Genomic DNA, 14,103 nt, shown 5'->3' on the forward strand with positions numbered 1-14,103 from the left:
GCGCGACACGGCAGGCAGGCAAGGCGAGCGTGTGACCCACTGTCTGCCACTGCTTTGTTGCAATATGCTTCTGGCAGTGTGTGTGTGTGTGTGTGTGTGTGTGACAGAGAGAGAGGGAGAGAGAGACAGTGGTGGCCAGAGCCAGAACAAAGCATTCTGCGACCAGGACTTGGGTGTGGCGCTCAGATTGATGAAGCACCAGATGAAGACTGTTCTCTCAATACTTCTGCTTTACTGCATTTTGTTTATTTGTAGGTGTAGCTGTGCATCAACACCATGCGGACGCTGACCGAAATATGTCTTTCATGTTAAGCATAAAAGACTGTCGAAGTTCCAAAGGGATTTCTTGTTTGCGTGATGATCTTGGTCTTGTTTTTCCAGTGAATCTTCGCAACGATTCTTCTGCTGTTCTCAGTTTTATATCACTGTCAGCTGGGTGTCTGTTTTTTCGATCTGCCGGTTGGACAAAATGAGACATTTATAGATGTCACTTTGCGCTTTAGAATTGCCATGGAACGTTTTGGGACATTTTATAGACGACAGATGAATTGAGAGTGTATTCTGCAGATTAAGCATTAGCTGGAACCGTGGCTGTAACATCTGCTGAATTTACAAGAAGTCCCAAATAATTAAGAATATGCCTGAAACAGCGCTTCAGAAAGTTTTCCCCAACTCATTTCAAACGGAACAAACATTACAAAATTGAGCAATTTTATAATGGAGTCTGGGGAATTTCCTCTTCATCTCCTCGCTGCTGATGACTGTAGTTGACCAGGCTGTAGTTGATGTGGCTGTTTTGACCAATAATATTTTTGGTGTTTAAAAATGGTGTTGGTAAACTTGGCAATAGTTTGATTTGCCCAACTGGCTCCACTGGCTTCGTGTCGGGTTATAATCTCAGTTCACGTATGTCTGAAAAAACATGTTTACATCAGGTAAAGCAGGTGAAAAATATTAATGCTAACACCTGTATCAAAAAGAAATCCACTGATACCCAGTCCTCTATTTGTAGATTTGTAGTATCGTATTTGTAGTCGTCTTCCTTCTACTGTATTCTCGCACGTCTCTTCTTTGTTTTCTAGCCCTAAAAGCTTAGTCATTCTTGCAAGGTTGTCTCAAAGTTGCTCTGTCCTGCTGCCTGACCCACTTTGGTGCAAAGCACCTAACTGGGACGCCACAAAACGAATATAACAGGTAGGAGTCGTTGGTTCACTGGCTCACAATCACATGATGTGCAGACTGAGACACTGAAGGTGAGGACTCTGCAGACTTCTCTTAATGTTTGGAGGTTCTGTCCTTCATCAGGAAGCTGCAATCGTTCTTTGGATGAGAGTAGCAGCCAATTTGCCTAAAATGTAAATAACCCCCTGTTACCTGTTAAATGTGGAGGAGGTGAACTTGTGCTTTGGCAGTTAAACATATAGTCATGTGACACATCAAATAGCTGGGATCTGTCTTTTGTCTTCAGGATCATCATTAGTGGATGATGTTTGTCTCCAGAAACACTCATCTTCACTTTATGTTTTGTCTGGATTCTGTTTTGTTGTTTTTTTTAATTTTTATTATTATTATTTAATTATATTTCATTAATTGTTTCCTGTTTATCAAATTTGAGCATTTGCTGGCTTTTGCTATTTAATATCATTGCAAATTGAATTGAAATTCAAGCCAAACCATCCATTTGAAGACTTATCTGTGAGCAATTTTGATTGGATCTTCTGAGATATTATTATTATTATATATCATATAACCGACCAGCTGATTTGAATAATCTTGTAAAAGTCCTGTTGGGCTCCTTAAATGCTCATCAGAGGCTATGCCTTGTCTCTCTGTCACGTTTTTCTCTCTCCTACTTTCATTTTTTTTCACTTTGAACTATTATTCTTCAGGTTCAGTTGTCTATTTCTCTCTTGTGCTTCTTGTCTGCTTGTCCCCAAGCACTGAAACCACTTGGATATGGTAAATATACCCTATATACCCCCTGTTTTGGTTGGACAGAGATGGTCCGACTTCTTGTGAAAGGTAGCCGGTTTTGGTTTCTGCAGGTAGTGATGGAAATGTATCCTTGAACTATCCAGTGGTGTGACTTGAACTCAGGTCGCCTGTTATGGCAGCCTTGTTGGAGTGTAATAAAATAATGCCACCACCTTCTCCTTGCACCTCCTGATGTGACAGGTGGGATATGTCACATTTGGTACACATCAACTGTGGTTTGCCAAAACATTATATGCTAAGATAATATCATGGTCACTGAGCTGATTGTTCTTAATGCGCTTTCAGGCCTCATGAGCTGGTTTCGATCTTGTTTGGGTCCATAAACATTTTTCTGTTTTCTTCATCTTTATATGGTTTTAAAGCAATTTAGAGCTGAAAGTTTGATAAACAGTTTGTCATCAGGACATTAATTAAGCTGTATGATTGCAAATGAGATTGGAGCTGTTGGTAAACATTGTTTTCTGACATATTCCAGTATAAATTCATCAAGTAATTTGACCGATAGTGAAACATGATTAGTTGTAAAGCAGCTTAGCAACAGTCGGCACTGTTCTACGCTCTGTTTATGGACCCAGGCAAAGACAGAAATCAGCTACTGAGGATCCTAATGCTCGTCATAACAATACAGATCCACAGCAGCTGTGTTGTCTCCTGTTTTCATCCTCATTATCCGCATGTTAATGAAGGAATCAGTAGCTGCTGTCGGCCCTCGCGGCTCCCATCTTGGTCCCTTCTTCCAGCTCTCTGTGCTATAGATCATCCATTCATTCATTTATCGGCCACATACCTCTTCAACCTTCCCTGACAGGCAGCAGTTGCTAGGAGCCAGGCTCGCTCTCTCGCTCTCAAATCAACAATAAGGGTCACTGCTGATGAGCGTCAGAGAGGAGCTGTGCTGTTTTTATATGAACTCAGAAGCAGCATCAGGTAAGATGGATTATTCTTATGTTTCTGTTATCAACAGACTCAGTGAAACCTCATAAGAAGAGGCAGATTTTTAGTCTGACCAGGTGTGTTGTTGCAGACTTTCTCACATCTTGCAAAAATGTGTAATCTTTACTAAGGTCAGTGTGTTGTTTTTTTTTTTTGTTGGTGGCTTTGTCACAGAGGGATTCGTATACTATGATATTGATGTTTTCAGTAGGTAGCTTAAAATGGATTGATGCACAAAATACTACAGCCGTATTTTTTCTCTCTCGCCAAAGCAAAAGTGCTGAAACGATCAGTCGATTAAAGGATAAGTTGATCAGCAGAGAATTAATCTGCAGCTATTTAAAAAATGAATAAATTATTTAAGGTCTTTATGTTAAAAATGTCATGCTTTCCAGCTCTTCAGCTGTGAGGATTTGCTGTTTCCTTTCTCTGAGTTGTATCAAATTTAGACTAAATGTCTGTGGTTTGTGGAAAAATGTGATGTTTAAAGAGGCTTTTGTTGACATCTTTGGACAGTTTTATAGATCTGCAGATAAATTCATAATTAACATCATCTCTCAGTTGTGAATATTTTCTGGTTTTCTTTGTCATCAGTGAATTCAATGTATTTGGGTTTTGGGCGGCTGGTTGCACAAAACAAGACATCTGAACGTGTCAGTATGGGCTTTTAGGAATTGTGAAGTTCAGTGTTACGGTTATTTTTTTAATTAGTTAATTGAGAAAATCATTGTCAGGTTGATTAGTAATGAAAATAAGCGTTTGTTTCAGCCCTAATAGAAACAAATCTTTATATGATCAGAAGGTGGACCTCTGCAACAGACACAGCATGGAGCAATAAAAACTGATAACAAAGAGGAGCCTAAAGGAGCAGTTCAGGATATTCAGGTGACACAAAGATGATGAACAACGAGCTGCAGTTAATGCTATTTGGCGAAATGTTGTTTGTATCCAGCCGCTGTGTTAATGAAAAGCTCTGTTTTCCCTCCGAGGCTGCAGACCATCTTCGGAATAATGAGGCGCACAAAGCAGCAGCAGCTCCATAGTCTCATCTAGAGCAATGATGAAAGCTGCTCATGTAAAACGAGCAGCGCACGGAGCTCTCTCATAGGTCGGTGATGGACGAAGGGAGGCGGGCGATTGGCTCATGGCTTCTGAGTAGCTGTGATGTGGTTGGCTGTTGTCACGGTGTTGAAAAGTCTCACCAGAGAGAGAGAGAGAGAGAGCGTGTGTTAATGTGGCTGAAGGTGTGATAGTAGTGAAAAGACAGTTTGTGTGTGTGCGTACGTGTTTGTGTGTGTGTTAAAGCTCAGGTCAAGGTGAGCACAGTGGGGTTTCATTCAGTCAGAGCAGGGTGTGAAAGCTGGCCCGCTGCGGCAACATGGGTGTGAATGAAAGGTCTTTGAGTGATGACACGCTCCACGCACACATGCACAGTGAAATTATGGACTATTTATCAATGATTCATGTTGTTTCTCTGCCGTGTTTCAGTATGTAACGGGGTCAGGCTTAAGTATCACTATATGGTTCTATATCATATATATTTGCACTTTATCAGATGTTTAAATTTAGTTTCTATTGCTTCTCAGCGCCTGAATGTTGATTTAGGGATGAACATAAAGTATGAAAACCCACGAAAACCCATGAAGACCCTTCATTTTCACTCTGGCCTCATTTTGACTAAATTGGAAAACCCCAGTCCTTCCATCATTTTTGCCGATACAAAAAACAAAGACAAAAACGCAGCGACCCTGTGGCCAAAAGTTACAATATTTAACTCCACCCTGCAGCATAGTCCTACAACACAACTGCAATGCCTGACCTGGTCTGAACGAGGCCTCGCGTGGTGCTCGCTGTTCAGTAAAAACTGAAGCACCGAGGTTAGTATTCATCGCAGGCTGGGCAGTTGCAACAAATGATTTCATGATCAATTCATTATTTGGTATTTTTTTCATAATTGGATTGACTAGTTGTCCATAAAAATGTCATAAAATCGTGAAAGGCCTAGCGGATGTCCTCAAATGTCTTTCCTTTTTTTTTTTTTTTTTTTTTTAACAACCAATAAGAAAGCCCCAAAAATATCCGATTTACAAAGATCTGAAACAGAGAAAATAAGCAGATCCTCTCATTGGAGAAGCCGAAAACGGACAATTAATGAATCGAACAATAAATTAGCGGTTCATTTTCCATTTCATCATCAATTCATCCCTCCACTGCTGGTTTAAACACGGTTTGTGAATGCGTGTGAGTTTGTGAGTATGCTTGTACAAAACACAATCTCATTAGTGCATCCATTAATACAGGCTTGTAAAAACGAGTGTCAGTCTTTAAAAGCTCATTTGTCTCTCGCATCACCGCCCGACTGTGACGCCGCCGCTCACGACAGTCGCCGGAGATGAATTTGTATTTGTTGAAACACAACGTGGAGAACTCTTCGTCTCGTAAAAACCCACGAGCGTCACTACTAAACCACGCTTGTCACTTCCTGTGTGCTGATGAGGTTTCCTAACTTTGGCCTTTTCAGCAAACACAAGGTCACACTAGCAGAACCAAAGACGTCTTACACAGCAGTGATTAAGCCTTCCTGTTTTTGGTCCAGGCAAGTTGTGATACTGACAATGACAGTGGGACATATTCTGTTTTAACTGTTTGAATGGCATCTTTGTTGCTAGAAGCTGTTTGCTTTTGAATCCTTTCTTCAGTCCACGTATGCATTACACTTGTGCAAAGGGCTTTAAATGAAAGATTCAGAGAGCCCCGCGTTGATTCCTGGAGGAAATTTTAAATCTCCCACTTCTTCAGTCCATCTCCGGCTGACTGACAGTTGATTAGGTGGTTGAGACAGAGGAGGGAGGCAGAGCAGCTGCCGCCAGAGAGAAAACAATCAGCCAGTCGCACACTGGCCTCTAAGTGGATTTGGTGGCTGGAAGGATGGAGGGAGGGAGGGGGAGGGGAGACGGCGTCTGTGCTGCATGTCTAGATTGTGGACTGTGTGTGTGTGTGATTAGATGTGCCTTTTGTTTTCTAGATGTGTGTGTGTGTGTGTGTGTGTGTGTGTGTGTGTGTGTGTTTGTTTGTGTGTGTGTTGCCAGTCCTGCGCAGTGATTTGGTTTCGCCAGCAATGTGTTGGACATGTGTTAGGGTCTGTGTGCGCAAGATGAAATTTTAATGATCCATGTGGGGAAACTGGGTCGTTCCACCAGCAAATTAATACGATACGGTGAAGACGAAGTGAAGCATTTTAACAGAGGGACACGAAACAGTCTGCGACTGATAACGGCAAACGTGACGATGGTAAACACACCCGGTTGTCTGTTTGTTGTTCCTCGTGGTGCTGTTGAACTGTATGACATTATACTGACGGGTGTTTCTATTGTTTTGTCCACCCCATTTTTTTTTCTTTTTTATCAATGAGGGCAGCTTAACAAGACCTCTTTGTGTGAAGGAATACAGCTCAGCAGCACCACAAACTACATCCTAGGTAGGAGTAGTATAGGAGTTACTTCATGGATGTTGACGGCATCAGTTTTTACTAGATGTGCCTCATAAACTGGCAGCTGAGTGGAGGTTTGATGTGCAGCGTGTGTGTGTGTGTGTGTGTGTGTGTGTGTGTGTGTGTGTGTGTGTGTGTGTGTGTGTGTGTGTGTGTGTGTGTTCATCCTTATGGTTTTACAACCTCTTCCAGACTCCCACTGATGAAATGGCTCTTTCCGCGGAGGAAACTGTCGAATAGAAAATACGTTTTCCAAATTCTGATCTTTTGTCTGTGTGGACATTGTGTACCAGCTGCCCCTTTAAAACATAGTTTGTCTCGTTTCATGTTGTTTCTGTGATGTAGGAGTCAACCTCAGTATTGTTTTGCCACTCTGGTGTAAATGATGCGTAAATGGACCTCTAAGCTCAGACCTTGATCGTTACATGACTACATTGAAAACATAACATACATGCAACACAACGCTGCAACACTACGCTTCCAGTGTAATCAATAAAACAGTGAGAGTGGCATGTTACTAATGCATTTGTGCCATGGAGAGGCCAGTGCTCTATATTTACGCGAGGTGTGTGCCGCCATTTTAAACAGAAATGGCTCATAAATTTTGTTGAAATGAACGACCAGTTTACAAGGAAATGACTCTAATTGAATCTAACTGAAAAGCTGGTGGATGCAAAGTAACTTTATCTAGCTCACTGTATTCTGTAGATGTAGTTAACTTGACAATATTACACAAACTCAGTGAAAAGTTGAAGTTGCACAGCACTGTGGACACTCTAACAACTCTACACTGCACGAGCGCTGCAGGTGCAGCCAGTTTAAAAAAAAAAAAAAAAAAGTCAGTTGGGCACGCGGCCCGCATACGTGTGTGTTGTATTTGGCCAGAATGTTTGTATATGCAACAGATTTGGAGGATTTGTGCATAAAAACTAATCTCTTTATTCTTCTTGGAGAATTTTAAAAAGTAGTTTTACGATGACTCCTCTGGCAACGTATACCCATGAAGCCACACCCTCTTTGAGTTAGTCGTCCAATCAGATCTCATCCCTTAACAAATCGATCAATTTCCTGTATTTCATGAGGCTATAGGATACGTTATTGATGCAAGAGATGCTCTATCTGCTCTGACTTTAGGAGATATATAGATCCTCTCAAAGCATTCATGCTAAATTACCAATACTAGGAAGAAAACATTTGTGTCCACACCATGCCTCTCATGTAGTGCACGCAGGAACAAGCTCCAATCCTGAACAAGGTTAAAAAGCAAAGAAGATGGGAGGATGATTAGATGGTTGAAACAATACTTGATTTTCCCAAATATTTCCTCTCTTGAGGCTGTGAAATGAAGATAAAATCATGCACCAACAACAGGACCAGACGGCTGCGTCTCCTGCTCTCACGTCTGTTGCTGAAGTGAAGTTTCATCACATTTTCATCACTAGTTGTTGCTGCAGTGAACCTTGACGTTCTCTGTGGCTGTATTTATCTTTGTTTTCGTGTGTGTTTTTGAGCACGGTGAGAGTTTGTGGTCGCTCTTTAAAGGAAGTGGAGAGAGCTCTGCCTCTGTTTGCCACTCAGCTGTCGGCTGGCACGGTTGATGAATCTGCTCAGGTGATGAGAGCAGGCTGCTTGCAAACATCTCCTGTGTCTGAGGGATGTCTGAGAGGATGTTTTTCTTGTATTTCTGATCAACCCCATTGACTGTATGTTTTCTTTTTTTCCTCTACCATCTTTAACTCGCTCTTTCTGCAGCTCGTCCTACGTGACCAAAGCACCTTACCCCCCTTGTGGGGAAGAAGACTTCCTCTCAATTACTCCGTCCCACCCCTACTTGATTTATTGATGAGGGCGTTATCGTCTTTGCTGTTGCCGGAGCGGATTCACACATGCGTCTTTTGTATTATTTATCTCTGCGTGGTCATGTGTGTTGAAATTCACAGGGTAGAGCACTGTGTGTATCTGTGTGTATTATCTCATGTTAGCGCGACGATGATGCTGTGTGTGTGTGTGTGTGCATGTGTGTGTGTGACACTACCTTCAGTCCCACCCTGGTTTTTGAATTGTGCCCTGAGGCTCATCCTCGTGGGAGACGCGTTTGGTCTAATGGCTGCATTCTTGGGACTAAATGGAGTGTACCTAATCCACATCATTGATATCCCCGCAAACACACACGCACACACACACACACACACACGCTGACATACACACTCGTATGGGCTCATGTCTTCCCTCAGGGTGGAGTCATGTGGAAGCAGCCTGGTGGCTGATGCTACAGTCGTTTCTATGCAGCTTTGCTCTTTAAAATGTCATCATGAATGTGATGCGTCTGAATGTTAATGCCCCGATCAGAAGCAGCCGTCGGCCCTGAAGCCTTATCACAGCATTAAAAGTATATTCAAGCATCTCTGACGTCATCCAGCAGGATTTGGTTTGAATCTGACACCACTTTCCTTTCCGCTCTCTGGTTCCTCTCTTTCTTCTTTTTCTTTTTTTTTTCTAGCTGAGAATAAACAGACATTTGGTCTGCAAGTGTCACGAGGGGTTTTATAAACCTCCTTAGAGTTATTTGGAGGGTCAGCGTCAGGGCTCAGCTTCTGTAGCTGTGAGTTTGTCACTCGGTCTCTGTTTCTGTGATATAATCTCAGAGGATTCAGTTCCTCTGTATGATGGTCATATCTAATCTGTACAGGATTCGACCGGGGACGGCAGAGAGAGAGACTAGCCATGGGCTGTTGCCATGGTAACCCCAGGACCAGGGATAACAACTGATGTTTTTGAAGCTCAACAAGGGAGAATTTCACCTCAGTTGATCAACAGCTGATTTTTGAAGCTGGACATTGTTTGAATTAGTGATATTGATGATATTAGAGCTTCGGCTCCATGTTTTGATGCATTTATCAACTGAAGAAGCCAAAATTTTCAAATGTTGAAGCAAAAGTTAGGGATGGGCGATCTGACAATTTTAGATCATGATCAGTCTTGAAAGCATCTAAAATCTTCTTCTTAGGCGAATCGTAGCGATCATGGCATTTATTGTTCTTTTACTTCTGTTTCCAGACGTCACATAACTTTTTGACTAGAAGATCTGATCTATATTGAACTTACCAATATATTAGAGGCTCACTGACGTGTTTTTGTCAGGGCTGGTATGGATAAAGATAACCGACATTTGGAACAATGTACATTGGAAGTAAAAGTGTAAAAATGAGAATCTTAATGTCAGAATTTGAAAAGATCAGAACTGCAACACCGTCCTGTTTGGTGGCCAAAGGGTTTTGAGGTTTGAGACCCCCTGATCCAGAGGACTCAATTTTAATAGTTAGTGTTGTGTATTTAAGAGCCTCAAACTCCACTACTGCACAAGTGTAGTAGTTCCCATGCAGTTCACTGGATGAATCTATTGCTGGCTCACGAACCATATTGTGAGAGTTATTTTCTGAGCAGGAGGTTGTTTGGTGTTCGAGTCAGTAACTGTGACCGGCGCAGCTGATCTTGTTGAGGTAAGACCTTTATTTATGACCCTATTTGGAGTCATCACTGCCAAAGAGCCTTTTGTGTCCCCCTCTTAGCCCCCAGGGTAAGAACTGAACACCAGCCATCTCTTTTAGCGCGTCACCCATTTTTCAATGATGGGACGCAGTGGAGCGCTCAGTGCTAGAGGTCTTCACTTAATAACATAATCGCCAGGCCGCAAAGAGAAGATGAGAATCACTTTTAGCTCCCAATTCAGCTGCTGGCCATGGTCCTGTAGCCCTCAGACTGGAGTTGTTGGGAACATATTGGATAGAGGATTAACTCAAAAGTATCAGGGATTGATCTTTTCTGTTATTTCAGTCGCGCGTCGACCAGAAAGAGACATTCACTTCTGCACCAGCTTAAGAACCACAACACCATTGGCTGCAGTTTAAAATTGAGCCAGTGGTGCAAAAAGGTGAAGCAGCACGAACCGCTCACTTGGAAAAAAGTATGTGGCGCTGAAGTGTGTTCTGCAGAGCGGTTCGCTGCTGGTAGCCATTTTGATTATGCTTCTGGAACAATTTGGTATTTAAATGTGCTGATCATTACCGGTCTTGTCCATTTCATGACCATCTTTTCTGCAAAATAAAGCCTCCGTTTACGTTCCTCCCCAGAGCTAGTGTCACGCGGGGCAGGCCTGTGTGCCACGAGGAAGGCTTGAACCAGTCCGGCAGCCCGCAGAGTCATTACGTGCCGTTGCACCACATCCTCAGCACTCAGACCTGCGCTTGACAGTTGTCTCTTCTCCTCCTCGTCCCCTGGCTGTCTGACCTGCTCAGAGTGCTGCAGCAGCGCAGACAACAATGCAGCTGGTCAAGGGTGCTTGTAGGTAATTTAGGATGTTCGCCATGTTTAGACTCTCAGGTTTGTCACGGTGCAGTAGCTGGTGATGAGGCAGGCCAGAAACAGCGCAGCATAAGCGGGGGGTGTATTGCTCGTCTTTTGCTGCTCTGCGTGTTCAAACCGACGATCAGGGGAAATGATTCATGTGTAGGAGGGGAACACAGTGCAGGGAGCTCTGTGGCTGAAACCTCTGATGTGGAAGTGGAAGTGAAAGTGACCACGGTGCTGTGTTTTCCCCTCGCCTCTTATCGTGTCATGTTTCAACAGAGCGAAAAGAGGACCTTGAAGCATCTTCCCCTTTCCTAATTGGAGACTCATTTCCTTTTGGATTTCAGGGCAGGAGGGAGGAACGCTTAATGCGGCCGAATGAAAACTGGGAACCAAGATAAACTTATGCGAGAGAGAGAGCGAGAGAGAGAGAGAGAGAGAGAGAGAGAGAGAGGGCGAGAGAGAGAGAGCGAGAGAGCAAGACGATGTGAGCGGCTGCCAGTGAACGTACAGCAGCATTGTTATTGTGCCCGACGTGGTTGAGTTTGCTGAATAGGTGGGGCCGAGGCAAACAATGCAGGCTTCTCCTCAGAAAACAAATCAAAACGTCAAATAGCATTTCGTGGAAACTGTAACCAAGTACAGTAATCAGCCTCCCTTTTAATGAAACACCTGAAAAGTGGCGGCAGGACCCGGTCGTACGTGTTGTCGCCTTGTGTGCGGAGCTGCTGCAGAGTCAGAGGTCAAGACTGAGATCTGGGTGTTTACAGGCCTGTAAACAGAGCTGGTCGGGCCACATTCTTCTTATTTTTGTCCAGTGATATCAGATTTTTTTGGACCCCACCTCCTTACTTTCCTCTCTTTTACAGACAAGAACTCTGCCTCAGGTTGGATTAAGGCCCAGACAACAATAATACTAAACACGGGGCTTAGGAATTCCTGCAGTCCCTCAGTGAATGTATTCAGATTGGGGGTCTGTCACAGAGGATATTTCATCTGTACAGTTCACCCATGAATAAAGAATTCAGTGATTATCTGCTCACCGCTCGGGTGTCATTGTCCATGAAACATTTCTGGAGCTTAACAACAAAACAGCGTTGCAGCATTCTGCTAAAATAAGCTAAAATAAATAAGGGACTGTTCTACAATGAGAAAAAAAACAACAGAAACAAAACCTAAAAGGGATCCAGACTGCATAATCCTCAAGTCTCAAGAAGCCTTTGTATAAAAATACTTTATTTACACACACCAACTCTTGAGGGTTGTTGAGGGTGTAAAAGTTTTTTTTCAAATCAATTTGGGCTTCTGAAGACTTGGGTTACGCAGGACAAACTGTCTGGAGCTGTTTTATCCTTTTTTCAGGCCTTTGTTTGTGTTTCGAAAAACAAGTCCCCGTGTACTTCAGTCGATTCGGACAATTCCGAAACACTGCATTGCTGTAAAGCTCAAGAAATGTGCAGTCTGCTACAAAACTCATCTAACCACTGCGAACAAACAGAAATGTGTATCTCTTTTTACAAAACATTTCATATCTGTCTTGTTCGTCACGCACTCTTTAACAGAACTGAACTCCATTAACGCTGCATCAGTGTTTTGCTAAGTGGCTCGACCTTGAACATCCCCTCTTCCTCCGTCTGTCCTTGCTGACCGTGGAGAACATAACGACTCCTCTTCCCGTCACTTGAGTGACGCTTCTGCTTAACAGCCATGTTACCGTGGTTGGTCTCATGACTCACTGTGACAAGTCCCTGAAGCCTCCCGTTGTCTTCATTTGTTGTTTTCGTATCAAGGCCAACGTTTTGTATCTGCAGCTCCTCATGCTTCATGTTCTGTGAGCCTTCCCTTTTCTGCACATCCTGTTTTCTCACTGCTACACTACTATCAAATTGGCGCTGGACGTAAAACCATGTGCTGCAGAATCATCTAATATTAATGCGGATGTATTATAAGAACTGGATGTCTGTATTGATCATGGTGCCCAGTTGTGTGTTTCTCTCCGGAGCGCTGCACTGAGATGATGTCAACACACGCAGCCACATGTGGTCACGGTTTCCTGTTTTACAGACATCTTTGTATAATGACGGGCGTATTTGGGCTGCAGAGGATTGTTTTGCAGTATTTTATTTTGCCACAAAGACAAATGGGCAACAATGCTGACTCACTGAGCTGTTTCCAGCTCTCATTATCGATGTTTTCTGTGTTTACACCACTTCGCCAGTTTAACAAGCTGAGAGGAATAAACCCAAACAATAGAGTTCTATAGCAGTAGAGGCACTTCTCATTTATGGGAATGATTTATTCCCATAGTTTATTCATTTATGAGCTGGTTTAGTCTCTTCAGTGGAATTTGCTGTTAAAATTGAAAACAGGAGTGATGCCGTGGTGATCCTTTTAAGGTCAAGACAATGTTGAAGGGGGATTAAAAGCCTGAGAACGGCAGCGGACGGCATGTCATTTCAGATTCCATGACAGAAAGTTTGAGAGCGTCTGGTCGAGGCATTGCCCAAAATTTGTGTGCAAGCATGCAATCCGACATCCCCTCTGCAGATTGTCAAATACCATCCCGTGTTTAAAAGACATTCCGCTGGTAATTCTTATGGCACCCTTGCTTTACTTTTCTTTGCCTTTTCAACTGGCCGTGCGGTGACCAGCGTCGTGTTTCAGGCCTCTTTCATTGAAGAACTGCAGACCTCCTCATCTCACAGACATGTGGCTCTGTCCGAAAACGGCTGCGACCGCTTTCATGTGCAGTATTTTTACACCTGCGCACACAAACAAAGGCACAAATGCACTCATTAGCTGCTGACCAAAAGTGACAGAGTGCAGAGAGGAAGTCACAAACAACCACTTTACCCGTCACACACTGACACAAAGGCTTCACGCAAAACATCACAAAAGCCCGCAGCATGGACAGCCAGCTTTTTACATCTGCGTGGAAGAGCATAATCCCCCTGTTCCCCATTCAGAAACATGCACGCGTTCCTGCCGGTCATGACATGTTTGATTCTTCCTGGTCCAGCGCTTTGAGGGCCATTATTAGGGCCAGACTCGGTTTTGCTTTGATCTTCCCAAAACGCCCAGCGCCATTCATTACAGCTCAGAACGTATGCATGGGGACCTGTCGGTCTGCGAGCATTACTCAGCCTGAGACCCTCTGGGTATGATTGGAAAGTAGTGGAAGTAAAAAAAGAAATAAAAAGGCAGTTTTAAATTAAGGGTTAAAAGAGGATTTCTTCCGTTGTAGGCGTTTAATTGGTCCTAACATTTTACATCTCCGGCCTATTACCAGGCCAGCTTAGAGCGTGTAATGCAGTACAGAATAAGCTTCGTTATTCTGC

General features: G+C 43.3%; 1 protein-coding gene across 13 annotated transcripts in view; it reads left to right on the forward strand.

Moving 5' to 3' along the window:
• Positions 1–14,103, forward strand: part of LOC119024291 (unconventional myosin-IXAa-like) — a 143,893-nt gene that overhangs the window by 9,585 nt on the left and 120,205 nt on the right. The window lies entirely within an intron of this gene.

The sequence above is a fragment of the Acanthopagrus latus genome, chromosome 8 (genome assembly GCF_904848185.1).
Source record: "Acanthopagrus latus isolate v.2019 chromosome 8, fAcaLat1.1, whole genome shotgun sequence".
Classification (NCBI taxonomy): Eukaryota; Metazoa; Chordata; class Actinopteri; order Spariformes; family Sparidae; genus Acanthopagrus; species Acanthopagrus latus.